This window comes from Canis lupus, chromosome 9 (genome assembly GCF_048164855.1).
Source record: "Canis lupus baileyi chromosome 9, mCanLup2.hap1, whole genome shotgun sequence".
Lineage (NCBI taxonomy): Eukaryota > Metazoa > Chordata > Mammalia > Carnivora > Canidae > Canis > Canis lupus.
Genome location: NC_132846.1, coordinates 4236753 through 4249881, shown reverse-complemented (window position 1 = coordinate 4249881; position 13129 = coordinate 4236753). Strand labels below are relative to the sequence as shown.

General features: G+C 39.8%; 1 long non-coding RNA gene across 1 annotated transcript in view; it reads left to right on the top strand.

The window, feature by feature from the left end:
* The window catches only part of LOC140639640 (uncharacterized), a 72796-nt gene extending 66711 nt beyond the window's left edge, over window positions 1-6085 (top strand). Inside the window, exons 4-6 of the long non-coding RNA XR_012036289.1 lie at window positions 507-632; window positions 4720-4798; window positions 5488-6085. This is a non-coding gene — a long non-coding RNA (uncharacterized lncRNA). The remainder of the gene's footprint in view (window positions 1-506; window positions 633-4719; window positions 4799-5487) is intronic.
* Window positions 6086-13129: the final 7044 nt, after the last annotated feature.

The window sequence follows — 13129 nt, the reverse complement described above, 5'->3', positions numbered from 1 at the left end:
AGATTTTATTTATTTACTCATGGGGGGGGGGGCAGAGACACAGGCAGGGGGAGAAGCAGGCTCCATGCAGGGAGCCCAATGCAGGGACCCCGATGTGGGAATCGATTCCGAGACTCCAGGACCACGCCCTGGGCCAAAGGCAGGCACTAAACCACTGAGCCACCCAGGGATCCCTCTGCTGTTATTTTTAAGTCACTTGAAAAATTTCTAATTATTGGGATGCCTGGATGGCTCAGTGGTTAAGTGTCTGCCTTTGGCTCTGGGCGTGATCCTGGAGTCCTGGGATCAAGTCCCACATCGAACTCCCTGCATGGAGCCTGCTTCTCCCTCTGCCTGTGTCTCTGCCTCTCTCTCTCTCTCTCTCTTTGTCTCTCGTGAATAAATAAATAAAATCAGAAAAAATATTCAAATTATTTTATGCCTCATTATAGTAGTGTAAGTAAGAGTTGGTACCAAAGCTCATGCTGCAAAGTGTGCATCTAAATACATAACTTTTTCATTGGCAGGGGGAAAGGCAGAGGGAGAGAAAGAATCCTAAGCAGGCTGCATGCCCATTGATGCAGGACTCCATCATGGGATCATGACCTGAGCCGAAATCAAGAGTTGGTCACTTAACCAGCTGAGTCACCCAGGTGCTCTACAAGTTTTTTTTTTTTTTTTTTAATTTGTAACTTTTAAACAGATGTTAGTTATAATTTGGTGCCATGAAGAAGGCCAGATGACTGCTTTGATATGTTTTATTATTAATTTTAAAAAGAGCAATTGCTAAATATAAGTAATGCTAAGAAAATAAAGAGCAGCATCAAAACAGAATTGTGATATGAATTTTCATATATATATATATGGGCTCTGTAAACCAATTCCTCATTTTCCACCATTGGGAAATCAATCCTGAATTAATGCAAGACTGAAAAGAATATACATTTCTTATAAAATGCAACTGACTCAATTTGGGGCTTATCTTAATAATGATCTTATAAGCAAATCTTGCCATAAGACTCCAATGCCCTCCTTTGTTTTGTTTTTTTTTCTTTTAATTTTTATTTATGATAGGCACACAGTGAGAGAAAGAGAGGGGCAGAGACACAGGCAGAGGGAGAAGCAGGCTCCATGCCGGGAGCCCGACATGGGACTCGATCCCGGGTCTCCAGGATCGCGCCCTGGGCCAAAGGCAGGCGCCAAACCGCTGCACCACCAAGAGATCCCCCTCCTTTGTTTTTAAAGTAACACTAGCACTAACTGAAGGTCAAATGATGGCAGGTAATTTGAATAGAAAACAATTGTAAGAAAATGTGATCATCACAAATCGGATGCTATAAATATGTAAAACTCAATGTATGATCAGTACCATGTTCACCACCCACGTGGCTATGCTGTGTGAAACTCCTTTTGTGCAAGCCTTTTAGATATAATTGATTAGCAATAGGTATAGTAGTGATAAAGCAAAGAACATTTCATTAAAAGTTAAAAATATTTTTTTTCAATATTGTACTGTAGGTGCATAGTAAATTAATTGGACCATCAAGTGAATGGATTAGCAATTCAATATGAATTTATTTTTGAACAAAGGGAAAACAATAATGATGAAAGTCTTTCAGAAAAGAATCAAGTTGATAAGTAAAACCAACTATCACATATATATTTTTTATCTTTTCAATTCAAAATTGATGATTAAATTTTATTTATTTTTTAAAATATTATTTATTTATTTATTTGAGAGAGTGAGTGAGAGAGAGAGAATCAAAGCAGGGGCAGGGGCAGAAGCAGACTCCCCACTGAGCAGGAGCTTGATGCCTGGGACTCTGGAATCATGGCCTGAGCCACCCAGGTGCCCTGATTTAGTTTTAGTAAAACTTCATGTATTACATTAAGTGAAAATCTTTAAAGTTTTATTGGTTTTGAAGTTTCCTGCATGTTTAGCCTGGATTTTTTATTGTTGGCATAAGAATGCTGAGCATATAGTGTATATACCATTTTATGCTTCATATATGTCTATATGTTTAAATAACATTATGTTAAAAGTAGTGTAGTTAACACTGGGCTCCATGAAAACTATTTGCCCATTAAAGGAGATATATATGACTCAGGTTGAGAAACATCACTGTCAGGTTGGGAACTCTAAGGTTCCTTTTGCAGATATTGTCCTCTCTGTTCTTTGGTGCTACCACTGTGGCCAGAGTGCCTGGCAGGGAATGTGGCTGGAGCCTGCATCATAGCACTTAGTGGCAGGAGGCAGGTGCTGGGGAGCACGGTGTAACTGTTGCACAGAGATAGGTGGCCAACATTCTGATCTGGGGAGTCTGATGTGCTGTCTTAGGAATCTTCTACTTCATTTCTCTCTTTCTTTCATTTGATGAAGTCCTGTTTGAATCACTGACAGGTAAGCAAGCACTGCTTGCATAAAAGCAGTTCTGAAAAAAGTTCTCTATCTATATTTTAGAATTTGTGGGACTCAAGGACTCTGTTCACTCTACTTTTAGTGTTCCCCTCCATTTGGAAGACTGAGTCTGATACATGAAATGTGCCTTTTGTTCATCATATCCTATAGTGCACACTTTAGTCCCACTGTCTCCAAAAAGAATCCCAGTAGATCCAGATTGACCTTCTCATCTTTGAGAGGAGAGCTCCTTGTGTGCCTTGACTGCTGTCTCCAGGCATCTCCCAAACCACAGGTCAGCTGCAGTCACAAGATTTCCAATGAGCCAAGGGTCTTCTCTACTTTCCTTTCTGACGATATTCACTGTCTTCTGAGATCTGGGATAAGGACCAGCACTTCAGGACTGCTGGAGTATGCTGGTAAACTTGGTTAAGCAGACAACTGTGTTTTCCAGAATCCCCTTTCTCCTGTAGTCCTGCAGTAGAGATGCCCTGAAGATGAAATCGCACATGATCTGGAAGGCAGAAGTGAAACAGCTATGATTCCTTTTACGGGGTCACTGTGGTCAGGTATAATGAATGATAGATGCAGAGGTGCCAGGTAGGTCCTATGTTGTCTTTGCTCTCCTCCATTCTATGTCAAGTGAATCTTTCTGACTCTTGGCTCAGCTGACCAACAGTGACCCCAGGCCCATTGCCAGATGCTGGCAGTGAGTTTACAGAAGAGGTGGGTAGCTACAGAGTGGTAAGTGACTCTATCTTGGAGTTACAGTGGTTCTGCTAACCTAGCTGACCCCTAAATGATAACAGTTATTGGCCCTTAAACTGATTTGGAGGAGCAGGACCCTAAAAAGGGAGAGTTAGCATTGATTCTCTGATTTGACTATAGGATTAGCGATCCCACTGCCAGTGGTAAATGGGACAACTAGAAGCAACTAGTAGTTGCTTCTAAGTGCCTTAGAGGAATTGGAGAAGGAAAATAATGAACTTAGGGCAATACCTTTTCAGCTCAAGGTCCAGGCAAGGTGATGGAAAGTTTCTGTGATTGCCCTGAGGGAAATCCTTATTTCTCAGAGCTGTAGGGTCTGATATTTCTGAAAACCAAACCCAAAGGCTAATCTTGTGGGTAGTAAGATTATAATACCAATTTAATTCAAGGCCTCTTATGGTTAAAATTAGGGCATTGACTAGGATTGACTTAGGCCCCTGAAAACTGAGGTAGCAACATGTGGGGGTACTCTGATGAAACGGAGGCCTTGCAGCCTCTCAGTTTCCTTTCTACAGAAGCTGACATTTCCCCTTCTCTGAGGAGTTTGGTCCCTCCTCGCTTGAAGATTCTGTGATGACCTATTGCCTGGATAAATGCTGAGACTCCTCGAGACACGGTCTCAAAGTCTTCATTGTTCCTATCTCTATAGTCAGATGTAGGGCAGGCCCCAAGAAGACAAGTACAAAATAATGAGGTGTCATACATGCTGAAAGAATTGAGATTTTTCTAATTTATATTTATATGGCCAAAAGTTTATATAATTAAAAATTTTAGGCTTATGTCATTTAAAAATTTTAAAAATTTTATATAATCATAAATTTTCTTTCTTCCCTTCTCCCAAGAGACCCACAGCCATTTAACAAGGTGGTATTGCATTGGGAAAGTGAAAATAACCAGACTTTCTGGGGATTAGGTCTGAAGTGATACTAAATCTTGGAAACCCCATATGCCACTCTGTTTATCAGAGTAGGGTTTTTTTTTAAGGCTATTGAGGCCAACATGGTGTTTTGGCTCAGGTCCATCTGACCTGAACTTATCCAATGGTTATTTCCCACCTTCGAGAATACCTAATTGGAGACACACTCAGTGAATGGCAGAATCACTATAACTGTATCTGATCCATGGAATGAGGACAAGTAGAAGACATTAGAATTGCCTCTGTGTTCCAAAATGGTAGATCCCAAGTAATACTGAATCCTGGAGAAAACGTAGGGATTAATGCTTTCATAAGGGACTTAAAAGATGTAGGGCCAGCACATCTCCATCACCTCCTCTATTTGACCAGAGTAGAAGGTAGGTGGCTCTTGAGGAATGACAAAGGATTTCTGTAAGTTTAATCAGATGGTGAATAGAATTGCAGCTGCTGTTCCAGATGTGGTTTCATTGCTAGATTAAATCAACAAATCTTTCGATTTGGGTATTGATATAAAAAAGAACTTTGTTCCTCTGTATACATGTTAGCAGAGACTACTGAAGCAATTTTTTTTTTCACCCAGGAGGGCCAGTAGTATACGTTTATTGTTTCACCTTAAAATATATCAACCTTCCCCACCTTGTCCTGTTCTATTCCACAGGGAACTGATTGCTTCTCCATTCCACAAGACATCACATGGATCCATTACCTTGATGGACCAACTAACTGTAGACACCTTGGTAAGATGCGTATGTGTCAAAGGGTAGGGAATACATCCCAGGAAAATTTAGGGTCTTGTTCTCTCAGTGAACTTTTTTGGGTTTCCATTGTCTGGGACAAGGTGAGATACCTTTTGCAGGGTCAAGGTCAAGTTGGTCTCAGGGTCAAGGTCTACATCTGGTTTCTCCTACTGTTAAGAGTCACAATACTTGGTGTGTCACACTGGATTTTAGAGACAGCATATGCCTTATTTGGCTGTTTTGTTATAGCCTAGACCTTATTTATTGAGTGATTTGAAAAGCTTCCAATTTTGAAAGGGGCCTAGAAAAAGAGAGCTGCATGATTGGTGGTCCTGTGGTCCTGGTCCCCCAAATAGATCTCTAACTGGGAGACACAGTGAGGGATCTGTAAAATATTAAGTTATAGCTACTCTGTGACAAACTACCACAAACATAAGTGCTTTAAGACAGCCCTTTCTTATCATCTCTTAGAGTACTGTGGGTTGAGTTGGCTTAGTTGTGTGGTTCTTGTGCAGGGTCTCTCATGTTCACTATCAGGTATTGGTTGGACTGTAGTCATCTGATGGCTCATCTGGGTATGACGTCTTCTATGGCTTCTTTGCTTACACGATGGAGCTTGGGATGGGAGTGCTGTTCTGAAATTGGTGAAGGCTGACTAGGCATCTCTCTCTCATTTGGCTTCTTCACAGCATGGTGGTATCCGAGTAGCAGAACAGCTTATGTGATGTCTACCTTCCCCCAGAGTGAGTGTTCCGAGAAACCAAGGCAGATACTGCAAAGTTGCTTCTGACAGAGCCTACATAGCCACATAGCATCATTTCTATCACCTTCTACTGATTATAGTTGATTCCAGATTTCAAGGCAAGAGGATGACACAAGAATCTGACTACTGAGAGGCATGGTTCACTGGAGGACCATCTTTGGAGATTAGCTGTCACAGTTGCTTTGAAAACTTTCTAGATAGACAGATTCTTACCTTAATAACTATTTTCTTTACTAACAAATATTTTTGGGCAACACACAGTGTGTGAGAGCCTTAAAGTATGTAGAAGAAAGAGAGAAGGCATTGTACCTATCCTTGAAGTTTGTGTATTCAACTGTGAAATATTCATATTAACACTGAGGCTTAGAGCAAGCTGGGAATCCCAGAAGTGAGAATTAATGTACTGGTACTGATGGACAATGTGTGTATTACAGCTCTCTGGGGTGAAATAAATAAGTTGATAATGGGCTTCTGTACATAGTTGTATCAACAATAAAATGATGGAATACTTTTCTAGCTGAAAATTTTTACAACCCAGTGATTCTTAATCTGGTAACCAACTCATTCCTCATAAGATGTGCTTGCCTTAAAAAACTGTTTATGAGAATATATTGTAATAAGTGTCAGAAAGGACCTTGTAAACAATAAATAGTGATACAAACGTATGCGACAGCTTTTAACTTCGCAAAGAACAAGTGATAGATGTGATATAAATATTTGTTGAATAAATGAATTAGAAGATAAAACACATTCTTGAAACAAATTTAATAAATGGTTAGCTGAACTGTTGCCCCTTTGCAAGTTATAATATTATTGCTTACTCAGCCTTATTATACTTGACAATTCTTAGAGTCTTGTATCTTAATCCTTCATTTGTCCTAGATTTATGGCTTGATGAGAATAAAAGCAGATGAAGGGCAAATGCAAGAGAGATGGTGTCATGTTTAGGTGATAAATAACATCATTTATTTTTTTATACATGCATCAGATCTTTATTTATTTGTTGAATAATTCAGACATAGTCCTGGGCTTCCTGATGCTTATATGCTGGTGGATAGGCAGATAAAAAACAACAAATATATAATATGATGTCTGCTAATGATGATTGCAATGAAAAAATGTGAGACACGGTAAGAGGAAAAAGGGATGGGTTGGGTGAGTACTATCTTAGATAGATTGAAGGAAAGACCTTTCTGATGAGGTGATGTTTGAGCAGTGATCTGAATGATGGGATGAAGGGGGTCATTTGGAGCAAATATATTCAAGTAAAAACCCCCAGGGGTGGAAGCCTGCTTGGATCATTCAAGGAACTATTCTAGGGGGTAAGAGTGACCATAGTAGATTAAGAAAGGTCAAGGAGATGGGAAATACTCAGTAAACTTGAGAGTCTTCTACTTGTCATGTTCTGTGTGGTGTTGGGGATATCAAAGTGAAAGAGACATAATTTTTGCTCTTGAGGAATGGAGTATTCTAGAGGAAGTGGGGGCAATAAATATATAAAGAGATAAATGCTATTCTGGAGGTTTGTACAGCTTTCAAAAGGAGTGAGAGGAGAGAGACCTTAGATTTGCCTGAAAGATCAAGGAAAGCTTCAGAGAGATGTCAGGCGACCATGATGGGGAGGTGATGATGAGGTTGGAAACTCCAAACAAAGAGAAGGGTAGAGTGGAAGAAAAGATGGAGACAAAAAAATGTTCACTCATGACATTTCCTGAATTTAGTATTTTGGTATTTCTAGGGCAACATTGGTGAGAGATGTGTCAGGAGATGAGGTTGAATTGGTAGTTAAAAGCAGATCATATGTGGGCTTGTGCCAAGCTAAGTCTAAAAAATTTTGAAAAGTGAAGTAAAATCACTAAGTTTGCCTAAGCACAGAGCTGTGAGTCAAGAGAGTATCCTTAACTAAGACAAGAAATACAGAGGTAGAAGAGCCTGGAGTAGATGAGGTGAAAAGATCATGAGTTTTAGGCTTGTACAGTTTATATTGCTCAAGGGTCATCTGACCAAAAGGATGTTAGAGGTATACAGAGGTCTTGAGCGAAAGCAAGGTTAGAGGCACAGTCATCAGGACACAGGTATTAATTGCAATCAAGATGTGAACAAAGAATTAGACTAAGGTTGAAACCAGAAAAACAGCAGCATTCAAAGCAGAAAATAGAGGAGGATGGACTATAGGAATCACCATAGTATTACTGACCATACAGTGTTCTAATAATTTATTTAGAAGCTTAATTTCCCAAGTAGATTGTGAACTTGAAGAAAATAATTTTAGCTCATACTTTTCTGTGTATTTGTATTCCCAGGAACTGTCTTAGTGCCTTGTACATGGGATACTTAATATATGTATATTTAAATGAATGGGTGAATAATTAATTAATGAAGGACTCTATGGCTTGACATTTCTGCTCAGTGCTTCCATCTTTCAGCGTGACATTTCATAGCAATAGTTCTTTGTGTCTTTTTATTTTTTATCACTTTTGTATGGTACAAGGAACACACATTTACTGAAGAAAAATTAGAAAAAGGAAAGCTAAAAAATATCACCCTGAATTCCACTACCAGGTGTTGTCATTTAATGTCTAACTTTTTAGACCACTACTATCAACAGAAATAGAATGTGAGCCACATACATAAATTTTTTAGTAGCCACATCAAAAGAAACTATACATAAATATATAAAATTAATTATAAAAACATATTTTATTTAACCTTATAAACCCAAAATATCATTTCTATGTTAGTCAATGAAGAGAAATTAATGAGATTCTTTTCTCCATACTAAGTCTTTGAAACGTGGTGTATATTTTATACTCATAGCACACGTCAATTTGGACTAGTCACAATCCAAGTGTTCAAGAGTCACATGTAGTTAGTGGCTATGTATTGGACAGCAAAGTTCAAGACTCTTTTTGGTGTGTATACAATGATAGGGTTATACATAAAATTGTAATTCTCTCTCCACAAAATTCCAGTCATGTGAAACCTACAGTTTTGTAAGTTTTTATCATCAGTGTTTAGTTTTAGAACAGTTTTGAATTTACTGAAAAGTTGTGAGGATAGTACACATAGTTTCCATACACTGCACACCCAGTATCCATTATCATTAACATCTTACAATGGTATATATGCCACAATGAATAAACCAATACTGACACAGGATTATTAACTAAAGTTCATACTTTAGCAGATTTACTTTGGTCTTACTTAATATTCTTTCCCTACTGCCGAATCCTATTAGGAGACCACATTACATTTAGTTACTATGTCTCTCCTTAGGCTCTTCTTGGCTATGACAATTTCTTAGATTTTTCTTATTTTTGATGATCTTGACAATTTTGAGGAGTTAATTAGTTAGGTATTTTGTAAAATGTCCCTCAGCTGGGATTTTTCTGATAATTTCCTCATGGTGAGACTGGGGTTATGGGTTTTGGGGAGGAAGGCCACAGAAGTAAAACGCCATTTCTCATCTCATCATATCAAGGGGACATGCTATCAACATGACTTATCTCTGTTGATGTTGACTGTGATGTTTGTCAGGTTTTCCCACTGTAAAGGTGCTCTTTTTCACTCTTTCCATACTGTCCCTTTTGGAAGGAAGTCACTGTGAGCAGCAGACAATAAAGAAGTGGGAAGTGTTGAGTGTTTGCATATTTAGAATTCTTCAGCATGGGAGATTTGTTTTGTTTATTTATTTATTTTTGCTCAAATTGTTCCAGTTTGGGCCACAGTGAGCTTTCTCAGTTGATTTCTATGTCTTTTTAACATAGCCCCATCATTGATGGTGGTGGGTTGTTTTCTTTTTTTGAATACTATAAGATGCTTCAGCCTTATCTTGCATATTCCCTGCCTCAGCCCTAGAATCAGCCATTTCTCCAAGGAGCTCTGGTTCCTTTTCCTTGATTTCAGCTTAGGTCATGATTTCACGGTTGTGGGATAGAGCTCCCTGTCAGGCTCTGCACCTCTGCGAGTCTGCTTTTCCCTCTGCCCCTCTCCCCCAGCTCATGCTCTCACATAAATAAATAAATAAGTAAATAAAATCTTAAAAAAAGAGAAAAGAAACCAAGATATGAGATCTAGGCATGCTCATTGCTACTGGACTATTCTCCAAAACATCAAAGATGTGAAATAGATTTTGAGAGACAGTGAGTTCAAAGGGTAGAAATGGGAGGAAACATATTACAGGAGAAGCAAACAGCAGGAGCAGAATTTTGGATTTGGGAAAAGCACAGTCTCACAGGGAATCCAGAAGTTTTAAAGCAAGCAAGAGGGATCCCTGGGTGGTGCAGCGGTTTAGCGCCTGCCTTTGGCCCAGGGCGCGATCCTGGAGACCCGGGATCGAGTCCCACGTCGGGCTCCCTGCATGGGGCCTGCTTCTCCCTCTGCCTGTGTCTCTGCCTCTCTCTCTCTGTGTGACTATCATAAATAAATAAAAATTAAAAAAAAAATAAAGCAAGCAAGAATCTTTAGATGGATGTTATAAGGCAATTCATCAGGCAGCACTAACCAAGGTGACCCTGAATAGGAAGAGTCTGAAGCGGGGAGAGAACAGGTAAATGTCCAGTACAGTAACAGGTTCAGGTGTTAAATCTGTCCCTCCTCCTTGCTACCCTGGAAGATGTGGGAGGAAAGAGCTGAACAACTGATCTAATCTGAACAGTTTAAAGAGTTGTGACCTTTCTCAACTGCAGCAATCCAAAAGCTTTAAAAAAGTAATTTTAAAGTATTTTGTTTGGTTAATTCGTTTTATCCAATGTTGTCTTTATTATCTTTTTTAGTTAGGTCTCTTTTGGTTGCAAGTGATAGAAAACCCAACTCAAAATAATTTATAAAAAAGCGAAAATAATTTCTTGCGTTTTTGGTGTCTTCCCTTTATCTCTTTGTGCCTATGACTTTGGTGCACCTGTCCCCTTCCTCCTGCCAGAATTGAGTTTCTTTGCCTAAAGGCTTTCTCTTACTGCCCAGCCTGCTTGACAGGTCCAAGTGCCAGAGAAACAATACTCAGAGAATCAACACTCATATCCACAGACACTCATATCCTTCCATCCATGACACAGAATTTGGGGGCTCCGTAACTTAGTTCCTTTGGCCCCCAGGAAGGATGAGTTGAGGCAAGTGTCTCACGCTGGTTCTCAGAGGTTCCCCTGTAGGATGAAACTCTGGGTGCCCACAGTGGCAGCTGGCTTAAGAACACACGTGCCCTTTATTGGCTGACTTCCCTTCCTGTCACTCTTCCCAGGACCCCTAGGATCACCTCCCAACTAAACCACTTACACTAGAATCCTTTTCTGGAGGAACAGAAGCTAAGGCAGCTGGGTTATACAACTGAAAAATCCCAAGTAGATTTCTAATCACTAAAGGGTCCAGGGCCTCAAACAATATTATGGGAGCTCAGTTTCACCTTCTCTTTTTCAGGATCATTCTTTTCATTTGTGGTGGGAAGAGGGCTGCTGGCAAGACTAGGTTTCCATTCCAGCCTCTGACATCCCCAGCAGTATTCCTAAGAATTTCATATTAATTTTTGGGATGGAGGCTTGGGTCAGGCATCCATCATTGAACCAATCATTGTGGCCAGAGAGGTGAACTATGTTAATTGATCAGAGAGCGCAAGGGTGGGGTCAGCCTCATCTACACCCAAACATGGGGTAGGAGGAGACATGGCTTGAATATCCAGGGAAAGTCCAGATGTTGTCACCAAGACATGAAGGATAGATGGTGGGCAGGTCGAAAAGACAGATGCATATCTCGATTAGCTATGTGATCATGCTTAGGCACAAGACTTTGAATTGAAAATGCTCTTGAGGCTGGGATTTTATAACCACAACTCTTTCTTTGATACCAGATGTGGGAAGATTGTTGCTAGAACATTCATAAGCTTCCTCTCTAGACCCACTAGTGCCACCAGTGTGCCTTTGTGTCTACCCTTTTCCTGTCCTGCGGGTTGTTTTCTAAGCTCCTGGAGCAGGTGGCTGTTTCACGCTGAGCTTAGGGGGTTTTTGTAAGGCTCCCCTGTCACTCCTCTCACCGTGGAACTTCTCCAACAGCACAGAAATAGACGCCTGAGTCTGTAAGCGTTAAGCCTGTGATGGTGAGCGTTAGAATTTTGTTTCCTTTCTGAAATGACACAGAATATCGTCCTTTCGAAGAGCTGGTGCTATCAGAATAAATACTCATGACTTCAGTCATCCTCTCACCGAAAGGCTGTTGATACCAGTTCATCACATAGTAGTTAAAGCTGAGGGTGAAGCTGCAGTCCAAGGTCACAGATTCTCCCTCTTGTTTATACACTTTATTCTGAGATTGACGGACCGTCTCTGAATTGCTGGAACCTGTAGAAAAGAATAAGACTTAGCTGCTGATATTGCTCCCAAGAAAGCTGTCACAAATAGCTAGCTTTTGACCCAGAAAACAAAGTGGGGAAAGGCACAGTTAAGTTCTCTTCTAAATTCTTTCCCAAACCTCCTTTCTCAGGCCCCAGCAACAGTTAGCTCCCTACCAAGGTGGATGAAGGCCGCCACAATGCACAACACAGCGGGCAGTCTGGACTCCATCCTTGGGGTCCTTCCCGCTGGTGAAATGGCTTTTGTTTTGCCTGCCACCTGCCAGGCCTTTTGCAGTGTCACTGGAGCTTGGTGGCTCTGTGGCGTTTCTTCTATAGAGCTGGAAGCTGCGTTTCTGCACACGCAAGCTGAGTCACACTTCCTGCTATCTGCTTGCCTCCTGCCTCTCTTCCTCCAGGCCTCTCTTTTCTAATTGGTCTATAACATGCCACGTCTTGTTTATGGTAAAAGAAAACTTGTCCAATGTAGACATAACCAGAGAGGAGAAAGTAGACAATAAAATCCAACTGTAATCTCATTACCCAGAGATAAATACTGCTAACATTTTGTTGTGTTTCTTTAGGTATTTTTTTTAATGCAAATATGCATACTTTAATGGAATTGAGATCAAATTAAAATTTTTTTGTTTATCATTATGTTTATGAATATGCCATCACGTCACTTAACTGTTTGTGAAAATGTGATTTTTACAGCTTCACAGTACTCTGTTGTAAAAGTGTAACTGAATTTGCTTAAACATTGCTGTTTGATATTATTTTGTTTCCTCTTTTGAGTGGTTTAAATAAGATTCAGTGGATATTGTAAATATAAGTCTTTGTATTTCTGACAATTTATTTGTTAACTACATTATTTTAAAGTTTTTAATTATGGAAACTTCAAACATCTACAAAAGAGAGAAAACCACATGTACTCACTGTCCAGGTTCTACAATTATCAACTCATGGCCAATCTTATTACTTTATACCCTCATCACCCTACACATCTATACCTCTTCCAGTTCTGTTTAAAGAAAATCCCAGACATCGTGGGCTTGTGTACTTTACTCAGGAGACACAAAATACCAGATTGTCTTTTGGTGTATGTTGTGTATGTGTGTGCATTTTGTTAGTGTCTATTGGTAAGCAATGACTAGATCTGTTGTTATCAACAGATAACAAACCAACTAGGAGTTGGTTTGCAAAATGATAATATTCTAATTATGTCATTTCTACTTTGTTTATAAACTTGATA